The following is a 13,215-nucleotide window of genomic DNA, read 5'->3' as shown; positions in this document are numbered from 1 at the left end:
CCTACTTGTGCTCTATATCTCACGTCCACGCTCTTTCAAATAAATAAATAAAATCGTTTTTTAAAAATGTTAAGTAAACATAAGAGATATTTCGCAATATAAAACAATTCATATTACTCTTAAACGTGTGCATATGTTGGCTAGACAAAGATATATACATATATCTTCATGTATGCCTAAAATTATGTTCATTCTCCAAAGCATTTTGTAGAACCAATTCACTCTTGAAAATAGTGTAATAATTAATAATAATTATAATAATTACAAGCAGCTTTTGAGTACCTTTTATGGCCAAGCACAACATTTACATTTTATCATTTGATCTTCAGAATAATCCTGAGACATCTTCAGTTTTCAGAGGAAGAAACTGAAATTAAGAAAGATTAAGTGATGTTCTCCAGGGAACAGGTAATAAGTGACAGGGCTGAACTTCAAATGGATGTTTTCTGAGTGCTAAACCTAAGTTCTTTCATTTTGTTCTTGGTAGACCAGCCATATCTCTTAATCTCAAATTCTTTTTTTCTTTTTTAGTATCTTTGTGCAATCTCCCAATTTTTAAATGTCAGCTCATTTTACTTATTTATTTTTAAATATTTTGTTTATTTATGAGAGAGAGTGAGAGAACAAGCAGGAGAGGGGAGAGGGTCAGAGGGAGAAGCAGACTCCCCTCTGAGCAGGGAGCCCGATATAGGACTTGATCCCCGGATTCCAGGATCGTGACATGAGCCGAAGGCAGTCGCTTAACTGACTGAGCCACCCAGGTGCCCCTTAATCCCAAATTCTTTTTTTTTTTTAAAGATTTTATTTATTTATTTGACAGACAGAGATCACAAGTAGGCAGAGAGAGAGAGGAAGGGAAGCTGATGTGGGGCTCGATCCCAGGACCCTGAGATCATGACCCGAGCCGAAGGCAGAGGCTTAACCCACTGAGCCACCCAGGCGCCCCAATCCCAAATTCTTAATTCTAAAATGATAGAATACAATGGTACTGTTATTGGTAAGGATGAAAATTACAAATAACTTGCCACTACCAAGCTTTGAGCTCTTTGAGGACACAGGTTCTTTTATTCAGCTCTTAGCCCAATGCCTGGAACATTGTAAACACTCAATAAATGTTTGTCAAACCAATAATGATTAATCTGGGGGGGGGGCAGAAACAGGCTAGGGAAGTTAATATAATGTCTTGTTAATTAATTGTAAAATAGATTCATTGAGACTACAGTACTCTCTCTACTTCATGTAACCAAATTTTATATGATTAACTAACATTTTTTGAAGTTTAGTCATCTCGATACCCTTAGATCTTGTTTTAACATTTTTAACCATGGCATCTGGAGCTTCACTTTGACTCTTCCATGATCTTTTTGAAATGAAGATTCAGTTTATTCAAATTTACCTGGCTTCCACTATTATTCCCAGGGTCCTTGCCAGAAAACAAATTACAGAATGTTTGAAGATGTTTCCTTGTTTAGATTTTAACTGCATGGGGCTTTTTTTTCCCTCAGAAAAATCTCATGGGACACACAGGTTCATACCAGCTTGGAATATGGTTATTTGGCCCATCTGCCATTTTTAATAATATTTAAATTTAGGTTCGTGTATTTAGGGAAATGATGATGATGTTATAGAGTTTTATCCTGAGTTTTAGTTCTTTTGGAGTTCCACAAGGAGCAACCTTCATCTAGTACTGAACCACATTTTAAAATGCATTTCCCAGGGGCACCTGGGTGGCTCAGTAGGTTAAAGCCTCTGCCTTTGGCTCAGGTCATGGTCCCAGGGTCCTGGGATCGAGCCCCGCATCGGGCTTTCTGCTCAGCAGGGAGCCTGCTTCCCCCTCTCTGCCTGCCTTTCTGCCTGCTTGTGATCTCTATCTGTCAAATAAATGAAATCCTTAAAAAAAAAATGCATTGTAGGGGGAGGATATGAGCTCCTTCAAGTTCCCCATCTCTTGGATGAGAAACATCAGCTATTTATTTATGCTTTAGTCCAGATTGGGATGATAAGGGGATTTCAGGCAAACTCATGCAGCTTACCCAAGTGGTTGGCAGTCGTGGTAGGAAAAGAACACTTGTGTCAGTCCCACATATCCATTCCCTCATCTTTGCTTGCTGAAGGAACCTTGATTTTAACTCAGTTTATAGCCACCCCAAAAGAAAACCCAAAACAAAAAACCTTCCCTTGTGGTTGATTATGTCCATGTGATTAAGTTCTGTTTGGTGAGATGTTAGCAGGATTGTCCTTTGAGATCTCCTTAAGGGGAGATCATGCAGCCTTCTTCATCTCTATCTTCTTCATTGGGGCTGAAAATCAAATGTGATGACTGATGCTCCATCAGTAATTGTGGGCCACTAGCTAGAAGCCACATACTGAGGATGGGAGAGCAACAAGGTCAAAGAGAGTCTGGGTCCTTGATGATTATAAAACTGCCTTACCAACCCTGGACTCTGTACCTCCAGACTTCACTTATGAAAGACAGAAAGGAATTTATATCTCATTCAAGCCACTGTTATCTGTAGCTTTCTGTCTTTCTCACTTCTCCCTAATCCCAACAGAGGGGATCTATTAAAGTCCTCATAGGTTGTTCTCTCTTGGGCAAAGTAAAGAGAAAGATCTGACCTTATCTGCAGCATTATCTTCTTTTTCTACTCCCAACACCAAATATGATACTCTTTCCATCTGACCTGTCGAAGCCGAAGGCACCCAAGCAACTTTTATAAGAAAAGGGAACTTGTTAATTAACCCTAGCATATGAATACAGTAGCAGTTTCTCAGATAATAAGCTTATATTCTCCAAGATGGCCTAATTAAGTACACTGGGTTTTGTTCTGTGAAATTGGTTTAAATGATTCTCCTGCACTTTACACAGCTCATTAATAGTATACCTTTAAGGGCTCTAGAACCTTTTCCTAGAGTACCAAGAAAGGTAAATTAGCCAAATGTGACTTTTAACCTCAAACTTCAAACTGCTTTATCTGTTACACTGAAAAGTACTGCACAGCTGTTTTCCCAGAAAGCCTAGGTTTTTAAAAATCTTCCCTCATTTTTATAATCTAATCTCTACCATATTTCCATCTATTGTTATATATTGAGTACTATGTTGTAAGGTTTAAATTCATTTCCTTTTAAGTCTTCTTTTTACCCTTGAAAAGATGCTTTACGTTTTCAACAATGAATAATTATTATTGAGGTAAGAGTAGAGGATGGAAGGAGGAAATAAAATGAAAGAAAAAATTAGACTTTAACACAAAAGAAAATTTATTAGGTGTGCATTAAACTTTTGACTAGGTCAATTCTTATGGAATACCAAAAGATTTTTAACCGGCAGGAACACAGTCTTGACAAAACCAAAAGGCAGGTTTCCTTATGATCTAATAAGAAAATTTTGTCTTCATAATTAGCAAATCGATGTTCCTAAAATAGCACATGGAAAAGTATGCTCAAATGTTCCCCCAGTGGGAACAATGTGCATGATTCAGACTATGAGCAATGACAGCATAGGACCACTCTGGGGAAATGCACACAATTGCCAAATCGTATCCTCAGGCACCAGACTGTGTGAGTCCTCTACCCACTACTGATTCCTGTCTCTGAGATATGTTGACACATTTATTTGTCATGTGTCTTCCTTCAGTCTGCATGGTGGTGTAATTCCTTAGTCTGCATAGTGGTGTAATACAAAATGTACTGAGCTCAAGGTCAGAAGACTTGAGCTGTAGGCCAGACTCTCACACTTAGGGCCTGTGCATGCCACTTGACCTTCCCTAGTGTCAATTTCCTCATCTGTAAATTAGGGTTAATAATACCTGTACTGCTTGCCTCCCAAGTCTGTTGTGAAAACCAAATGACATACATGTATTAGTGTTTTGTAAACTATAAAAATTAAGCATTCTCCTACTGCAAGTTTTTCCACCTATACCTTCTACTTATGACATTTGTTTTACTGAAATTTTTTTTTTGAAAATTAAGAGCCAGTCTAGTTCTTCCAGTGGCCTCTCTCAAGAGCAGATCCCTTGTCTTCATAAGCCTCTTTACCTGTAAATGAGAGGTTGGACTAGATTGATAGGCCAAAATGTTATTTAGCAGGAGAACATTTTTTTAAATAAACTTATTCAGAAGATCAGCATATTTAAAATGAACAAAAACAGGTTTGCTCTCAGATGAGATGGTTGAAGCTGGAATGAGGAGAATTCAGAGTCCTGCCTAATTAAGGACCACCAAAACACATACACTCCACCCCACTTAGGCAGCCCCTGAGGTCCCTTACAACAAGCCTTAGATCCTCCCACTCTAACCTTCTGTACTGTTGATGTGATGATCCCAGAACTATGTTCCTAAGAATCTTCAAACAAAAGTCACTCTACTATAAAGGAGTAGAGAAATATGGTATGGATGGATAGATGCCTCAACATCTGAAGTCTTGTTGGCTGACCAACAAATCTGTTGAAATGTAGCCAAGTCAGTCTAATCATGTGAGCACCAACTCCTTGAGATGGAAGATGTCTTTAAGAAGCTACGTGAAATACCACAACAGTTCTCATAGAGCAGAGAACTCTGCCAAAACTATAAAAGTAAATATTGAATGGGCAATTCTTCAATTTGCTCTCTGCTAAATATACAGCAACACTGCATTTCTTTGACACTGTTTTCAGTAAGAATGACTCAGAGATGAAGAAGCCACTTGTAACAAAGCAACTAATGCAATGCCATTTCTCAATGCCCCCAAACAAGTGAGATTGTACATATTGAGGTTGGCTTCAGTATCTACAGATCATATAATCACAGAATGTCTGACCTGGAAATAGTGTTAGAGAACAACCAGTCTATTTTACAAATGACAGATGTGAAATCCAGAAAGACTGTGAGCTGCCCAAGTTTAAGAATTCATTCAAGCTTCATTAAGTAAACACTAGCTGAGAACTAACCATGTGCCAGGTGGTATGGATAGGAAGACAAATAAAACATGATCTCTGCCCAAGTAGTGGGAGAAGTCAGGCAAATAAATCCAAAACTGTAGTTTGACTGTTGCAGAGCCAGGGCTCAAAACTCTGTGTCCAGGTTCTTAAGCCAGTGTCTGTTCCACCAGCTCACACTGTCTCTCAAAAAACATGAGAAAGTAGTAAGGAACTATGGCCAAACTGATCCAAAGATATATTAATATCAACTAAGCCTGGGTCTTCAGGGTGTCCTTGTGTGAAAGAAACTACTTGTAAGGACTTCCTAGAACATGGAGGAAATCATGAATGGAAAACTCCTGCAAACTTAGCATACATTCCATGGCCTTTACTCCAACTTTTGAAGAAGTTGCCATGAAGGTCAAAGTCATGAAAAATTCCATTAGCTACTGGTATACTTTTCAACCTATTTAAGCAAGAAAAGGAGATTTTAATTAGCTGTCTTCATGCGCTTATATTTTTCTTTACTGTGTAACATACTGAAGAAATATACAAGATTGCAAAGATCTATGCCATCATCCAGAAAGAAAAACAAAAATAGAAACAAACAAAAAACTATGGCCATACCTTACAAAATCTCATTTCTCCATTCTTAGTAAGATTCTAACATGAATTTTTTTGAATTCCTGCTAATTTTCTAAACTGCTGTGTGGTTTTCAGCTACAGCAAAGTAAAATCAGCACATATACCGCACAAGAAAACTTTAGGGGGCAACATCAATCAACCTATGTTTATATGACAGAAGTCTAACACTAGTAGACCTGAGGTCAGTCATCTTTACAAAGAACCCATCATCTATCCATCCATTTATCCATTCATTCATCTCGGACACATTTATTGAGTACCTTCTACATGAATACCACAATATGAGGAACTATGTAGAATACTAAAGAAATAGAACAGTGTTTCTCAACGTGTAGCTCAAGGACCCACCTGGATCAGAATCATCTGGAGAAACTGCTAAAAATGTAAGTTGCTAGATCCCACTAATGTAGATTTTCTTTATTGGTTTAGTTCCCCATAGCAGGCAACATAAACCAATTCGTGCTCCCTCAGACAAAGAAGGAACTCACTGGAAGGATGTCAGGGAGTAACAAAATTGACCAGAAATTGGAACTGAGGGAGCTTTAGAAGAACCACAACAAAAATCAAAACATGGGAACAATGTGGTCTTCATGCTGACTCTATAATGATTTCTAGTTCTAACTTTGTTGTCTTACTGCTCTAGATGGAAAGTTCTGAAACAGAGTCTCCAAATGATGGTGTCTTAGGCCCAGGCTCAGGTGACACTTCCTAAAACTGTACACAAAGGGAGATTACTCTAAAGGAAAATTAGGACGAAAATGGGAAGTGGAGTTAAAACTAACAAATGCCTCATTACCTATTAAATCAGAATCTCTGGGGGTGAAACTGGCAGGCGGGGGTGGTGGGTGGAGGGGCGGGTGGTGAGAGGTGTTAACATTTTTTTAAACAAACTCTCAGATAATTATGAAGTATTCTGAAGTCTGACAAATACTGTTGTAAAAGATATAGTCTATACCCCAAAATAGATTTAAATTAAAGTGGAAAGCAAAGATATCTTATTTATGAAACTGAAGAATAATTCCAAGTACCTGATCAAATTTTGTCTCCCTACAGGTATTTCCCCCATCTCCACTCCTTGCCCTCAGTAGTCATCCATTCAATCAACAGTGAGCATCTTTATAAAAAGGGATAATACTTACTATAATAGAAAGTAAGTATATACACATTTTTATGGAAAAAAATAGGTGCATAAAAAGCAAGCTTGGAAGACTACATAGCAAAATGTAAACAATGAAAAAGAGAGAATAATTCCAAAGAAAATATAAACAAATTCATGATGGTTATATAGAATAGAGGTACTTGATATAAAAGATTTAAAATAAAGATAAATGTAACTGAAATCCTTTATTTCAAACTCTTATGTGTACTTTCTGTATTTTCCTAATCCAACTCATTGGGAGTATAATTGATCATTGTTAGTGACTATGTTCAGAATTTCACATGGCTGGTAGTTTCAGACTTTTGAGAAACACTGCATGTCAGATTTTCTTAAATTATAGAAAATTTCATCGTTATCACTATATGTCAAATAAAGAGACATAGTCACCAACCAGCTCCTGTAATGCAGCTAATTAACTAATATGTTCATCTTTACTCATTCCAAACAACATTTGAGGACCTTCCACATGTATAGTTTTATCCTAGGAGCTATGTTGTAGGGAAAAAAAGTAGAAGGGTACTAGCTAAAGAAAAAAGATAATTTAATAGGAAATGACTAAAAAATCATGTGAAAGCAACTTATAATCAAATACATGATGGTATAATCGAGATTCTAGATAGTGTCTAATATCTGGTTTACCAGTGACTGAGGACAAGATAAATCATCAGCATTTTTTTGTGTGTGTTGTATTCATATGCAGTAGGCATAGACATAAAATAGAAGACTTACAGGTGGTTCTGAAATAGAGTGTCAACCATTGTGTGGTAGCTGTGGCCCAGGGCAACCAAGAAGAGCCTGGCTCTTTCAAACAGGAAAGTGTCTACCAGTCACCACAAACTGCCATGCCCCTCTAGCTGATCACAGAAGCTCAGAGGCAAAACTGAGAACAGTGCACCAACAGAGCAGTTAGTGGCTGTATTCAGGAATTAGGATGGTAGTTGGCTCTTACTAGATAGTAAATGCTCCTTCTTGAATGGTTCTTCATTTGGAAAGAGCTGCTGCTCTTACATTGATTTATCCAACCCCCCCCCACACACACACCGTTTCCTCCTCTTTTGCCCCCTCCTCTGGATCCCTGCCACATACAACACCAGGAGAGAATAGTCACCATCCACAACGTTATCTTTGAATGAAATATTAAATGTATATCTGGATGCCAAATACCTAAAAATACATTGCAAAACATAACCTAAATTGTGGACTTAGCTAGAGGCCCATCCGAAAAAAGAATAAAAAGTAATGTAGGTTCAAGCAAGAAGGGATATTTGTGCTGTTTTTATGTGTAATATTTCAAGCTTTGCCTCTATGAGGCTTAGACTTACTAAAAGCATATTGAGGGGTGGGAGGTTGGGGGAGCCAGGTGGTGGGTATTAGAAAGGGCACGGATTGCATGGAACACTGGGTGTGGTGCAAAAACAAGGAATACTGTTATGGGGAAACTAAAAAAAAAAGTAAAAAAAAATAAAGCTAACTGGTTAACTCACAAGTCAAGTCTTGTAGGTGTAGACCATTATTATTATAATTATAAGTTAGTAATATCATAGTAAACATTTATGTAGTGCTGTACATTACTACTTAAAATTAGTTAAAGCCAAAAGCAGTATCATTTTTATTCACTAATGAGAATGAAGTTTGACTGTTTTGTGGAATCTACAGAGAAAAAGACAGATGGACTAGAAGTTTAAATATTTGATGTAAATTTCAGTTAAAATACTCAGCTGTGTAATTTAACTGTAGCATAATGAAGCTCCACACATTAAAAAAATCAAATTATTAAAATAATGTTATTTTATTTCAAATGTTGCCTTTAATTAGAGAGCATAATAGGCACTGATAGTCTATATCAGTGTTTCTACAACTTTTCTGATAATATGAATCACAAGGAATGTTTGTAAAATTTTTAATTCCTTAGCTCTCAAGGCTTGGAGTTTCTGATTCATCAGGTCTGGAATGAGACCAGGGAAATTGTATTTTTAACCAATACCATAAGAAATTCTTATTATCAGGGAAAGTCAGGAAACAGTAGTTTTTGTGAACTGGTATCCAACTCCAAGACCCCATAGAAACTTGGAATATACAAACTTTATAATCAATCAAACTTTACTTGTGTAATCAATCCATCAGGCACTGGGCTTAAGACATTCCACATCTCTTCTGATCTTCATAGCATTCCATAAGATATCCATTTCCAGGCTCAAACTCTGAAAAGCTGAATAACTAGATCAAAAGAAAAAATGGAATAATTAGACCAAAATCACAAAGCTGGTTCTACCTGGCTCCCTAGCCTGTACCTGATCAGTACTTATTTTCTTCTACATTGCCAAATCCTGCATCTCAGAAAAGACAAAAAGGGGGAAGGGGAAAGAAAGAAACAGAATTCTAGTAAGTGCACTTAAGCTTTTCAAGAGATTATTGAGTATACGTAGTATACTAAAAAGTTAAATCTGCCTTAAATTCTCCAGTTGAAATGTAAAATTATTAAAACTTGTTAAAATTTGTTTAAAAATTATTAAAATTATAATTGTTCTAAATTATTTAAAATTGTTAAAAATTACATTCTCCAGTTGAAATATAAGATTCTTAAAAAGAGCCGTGTCCTGGCAGAAGACCAAAGGGAGTAGATGATTATAAAAGAAATCAAAGACTATAATTGATTTCTACATTAGTGTTAATGTAGATGTTACTTTATTAGGAAGTGTAGAGCCCCTTCTGGTTGAGGAAATAGAAGAAAGAGTAAGTAGGTCTTGAATATATAAGGGGATCTGGTATATTATTTCTCTGAAGTTGGCAATTTAAACTATAAGGAGAATATTCTTTTCTGGTGGGTGCAACTCTTAATATTGACTTAAGGAACTAAGGCAAAAGTAATGTATCTCCAACCTTTGTTTTGCAGTAGTGATGCTGAGAAGGGAGATTCTCCAAAGTCTCTTAATAAACAAGCCTAGTTATGAGAATCAGGTTGTCTTGTACAAATGCAAGAAATAATTGAACTAAGTTGAGCTAACTTTTTCAGAGAACACAAGCTGAGTTGAGCTAGTTTTTGTACAGAACACAGCTCCAATGTTACCTTGAAAGGCTCAGCAAACAAAACCTTCAGGACTTTGATGTAGAAATGGGACAGATAGCTCATGACAAGAAATGGTAGACCCTGTCAGCAAATTGTTATTGAAACGAATGCCCCTCCCATTTTTAGTTTGTGGTATCGGTCTGAATGTAGACAGTAGTGATTATTTTTCAGTTTTGTTATAGGATGTGGCTACTTCCTAGGCTTTCAAAAATTCTACTTCCTTGGTTCCTTTGTTTCAATGTATCACAGTTATTCCTGCTCTAGCTTTAGAGGAGGTGACCGGAAATAGACTTGGGTGGGGAGAGGGTATTTACAGCTTGGGGGAGAACACAGTATAGATGAACTTAGCTCAGGGGAGCTTCCAGAAAGGTAACAGACCCATCAACCAGTAAGAGGACAGTTTTAAGAATGAGTCTATATAATGAGGTGGCCATTATAAAATAATCTGATAAATTGAAAGGGCTGGGCAACATCAAAAATCATATTAATTCTAGTCTTTCTTATATAGATGAGATAGGCCAGAAATTAACACCTTTGTGTTAGAAAAGCAAAATAATAGGGGTGCATGGATAGCTCAGTTGGTTAGGCATCCAACTCTTGATTTCTGCTCGGGCCATGATCTCACAGCCGTGAGATAGAGCCTTGCATTGGGCTCCAGGCTCAACATGTACTCTGCTTGGGATTCTCTTTCTCCTTCCTCTGCCTCTCCTCGCACTCACACATGCACGTGCACTCCCTCTCTCTGTCTCTCAAATAAATATATAAATAAATTATTAAAAATTAAAAAAAAACAAAATGATATCCCAGGGGAGATGTTTAAACACTAGAGCAGGGAGAGGGATTTTTTTTTTTTAACTCCAAAGCACACTTTGCATATGAGGCAGCATCCTGGTGATTATAAATTGTTTTAATGTTTTATTTCTACTGAATTTTTTATTTACACTTAATTTTTTAGCTGAAAATTGGCTTTGAGGACCTGAATGTATAAAGTAAGAAGATTGAAGAAAAAGCCTAATTCTCAAAGGCAGAAAGCTCTAGTACAAAAATAGAGTAATGATTAATAAATCACTACTGAATTTAGTAGTGATAATAATAGGGTGGATAATAGTGATTCTTCTAGGAATTAACTGCCTTAGTACTTTGTGTGTCTGAGATCAGGGGCTAAATCCCCTGTTCTTTAAGATCCTCCTAATTCTAAGAACTATAAATTTATGAACCAGAATCTGAAGGAGAAAAAAACCTTTTTCTCCTTAGTATGTCTATGCCTAAGAAACATTTTCAAACCAGATTGTATTATTTCTTCATACCATGCCATATTCTATCTACATGCCAAGTGGAAAATGTAGTTGGAAATGTTTTTTGGCCAAATTTAACTCTGTTCTGGGAAAGTACTTCCTTTACCAACCACAGCTATTCAGACACATCTTAGAATGTAGTATAGGTATCCAAGGAGTATCCACCATGGGCCCTTAACCCCTGAATCAACTCTTAGGAAAAATTGCAGATTGATTACTGAGGCATCTGGGACTGGCTGGGTGTCTGGCTTCTTTCTTGCATACCTCTAGCTTAACCCACAAGTTGGGTTGTGCATTGTGAGAGAGGACAAGCAAGTTGTCCTTTTAGACATTTCCACGTGACTGTTTCCTAGGTCTATCATACTTAACTTTCCCAAATCAAAACCAGTTCCCCCAAAAATGCTCTACCTGCAATCTTTCCTGTCTCAGTAAATGGCACCACCATACACCCCAAAATTCCAGTCCAAACATAGGACTTATTCTGCTTTACCTCACTCCCCAAATCCAATTTATCAACAAATTCTGGAAATTCTGAACAACTTATTCTGAAAGAAATCCTCAATTTCATCATCATTACAATTATTATCCTGCCCTAAGCCACCATCATCACACATCTGGACTACTAAAAGCCTCCTGTTTTCACTGTTGTTCTTCTATACTCCACCCTTTAGCCAGAAGACAGAATCAGCTTTTAAAAAACATAAATCAGTCTGTATCTCTGCCTGGCTTAATCCAACCCTGTCCATGGCCTCCCACTGTAACTGGAACATAGCCAATAGCCTTGTTATACCCTTCAAGAGCCTTTATGCTCTGGCCTCTCTCTGTGTCTACAGTCCTGCCTCCTACCTCTCAATCCTTTTTTCAATTCACCCTAACTACATTGTCATTTCCTCTGTTTGATGGACCTGTACACCATGTTCCTATGCACTCAATGCCCTTGGATTGCCATTTCCTTTTGCTGATAGCTTTTCACCAGGCCTTCTTATAGATGAATCCTCCTACTTCAGATCTCAGCTCAGTTATTATTGCCTCAGAAAAACTTTCCCACGTTTCCTTTCCGTGTTCATTAGATTTGGGGGGAGAGGTCTGATTTTTTTTTTTAATCGGTGTGCATCTAAGATTTGTAAATTAAGGTAAAAATAAATGTATAAATAAACAGAAAACTTCTCCAATCACTGTATATCACTTTGTTTTCTTTCTTCATTGCAATCTTCCTTATCTCAAATTAATATTCTTTATTTATGTCTTTCTTTTTTATTGTGTGTTTCCCACTACAATGTAAGCTCCATGAGAGAGGAGATTTATTTCAAGAGGCATGTCTGCCATGTCAAACAGTGTATCCCAGTGCCTACAAGGCCTTTTGTACATTGTAGACACTCAATAAATATTTGTTAAATGAGTAGATTTCAGTTGCCTAAGAGAGGTTGTTTCCTTCGGCTGAGAAAGGTCTTGTGCATTCATTTGAAAAGAATGTTCAGTGAAATATTTTGTCCAAGTTGGGTTCTATTTGCATATTAAGAAACTACTGCCAATACCCATGCACATGGAATGGTTCCTTGACACAAATGAGAAATTGTCAACATACATGCAAAACTTGTAACAAAGTGGCAAATAGATTGATAGCTATATCTATTTCAGATTGTCAAAGGGAAGGTTCACATCAAAGTGAAAATTGAAAAGCAAATTTAATGTTGATTTGGATCCGATAGCTAATATCTGAGTTCTGTTTTCTAGACCATGGTGAACCATGTGGAATTGCTGATGCTGGGTGAAGCCAGAATATGAGGATACTCTAAAGTGATTTTCGGCACAGTAAGAATGGAAGAATAAGAGGTAAGGATAGCTGCCTAGACATGCCAAATGAGAGAGAAAGTTATGAGGACGTGGTTTTAACAAGTTATTTAGAATCAGGGCTTTGAAAAATAAGAGTACTCCTTGATTGAATGCCTACTGTATGCCAGGCCATTGTCTCGAATCTTTACAGAAACAATGTAGGTAGGTATTGTTTCCCCATTGCTATGTAAAAAGTAAAACAATAACTTAAACTAGATTTTTCAAATCCCAAAGCTGTCATACTGTCCACTGCTCCACACATTCTTCTGATGATGCACTCCATTTATTTCTGTGACTGCTGGCACAAGTTTAGAGCCTGGCACA

At 37.1% G+C, this 13,215-nt stretch overlaps 1 long non-coding RNA gene across 7 annotated transcripts in view; it reads left to right on the top strand.

Annotated features, from left to right (window-relative positions):
• The window catches only part of LOC116864987, a 60,458-nt gene that overhangs the window by 18,771 nt on the left and 28,472 nt on the right, over positions 1–13,215 (top strand). For 2 of the 7 annotated variants that reach the window (XR_004382112.1, XR_004382118.1), the window contains exons 2-3: positions 6,591–6,687; positions 12,793–12,891. This is a non-coding gene — a long non-coding RNA (uncharacterized LOC116864987). Of the gene's footprint in view, positions 1–5,784; positions 5,921–6,590; positions 6,688–12,792; positions 12,892–13,215 lie in introns of those variants that run through there. The other 5 variants (XR_004382114.1, XR_004382116.1, XR_004382115.1 and 2 more) reach the window with 4 other exon arrangements.

This window comes from Lontra canadensis, unplaced genomic scaffold, assembly GCF_010015895.1.
Source record: "Lontra canadensis isolate GAN:19392208 unplaced genomic scaffold, GSC_riverotter_1.0 scaffold7, whole genome shotgun sequence".
NCBI classification, from domain to species: Eukaryota; Metazoa; Chordata; class Mammalia; order Carnivora; family Mustelidae; genus Lontra; species Lontra canadensis.
Note: the sequence above shows the minus strand (reverse complement) of the source record. Positions and strands in the feature narration are given on the sequence as shown.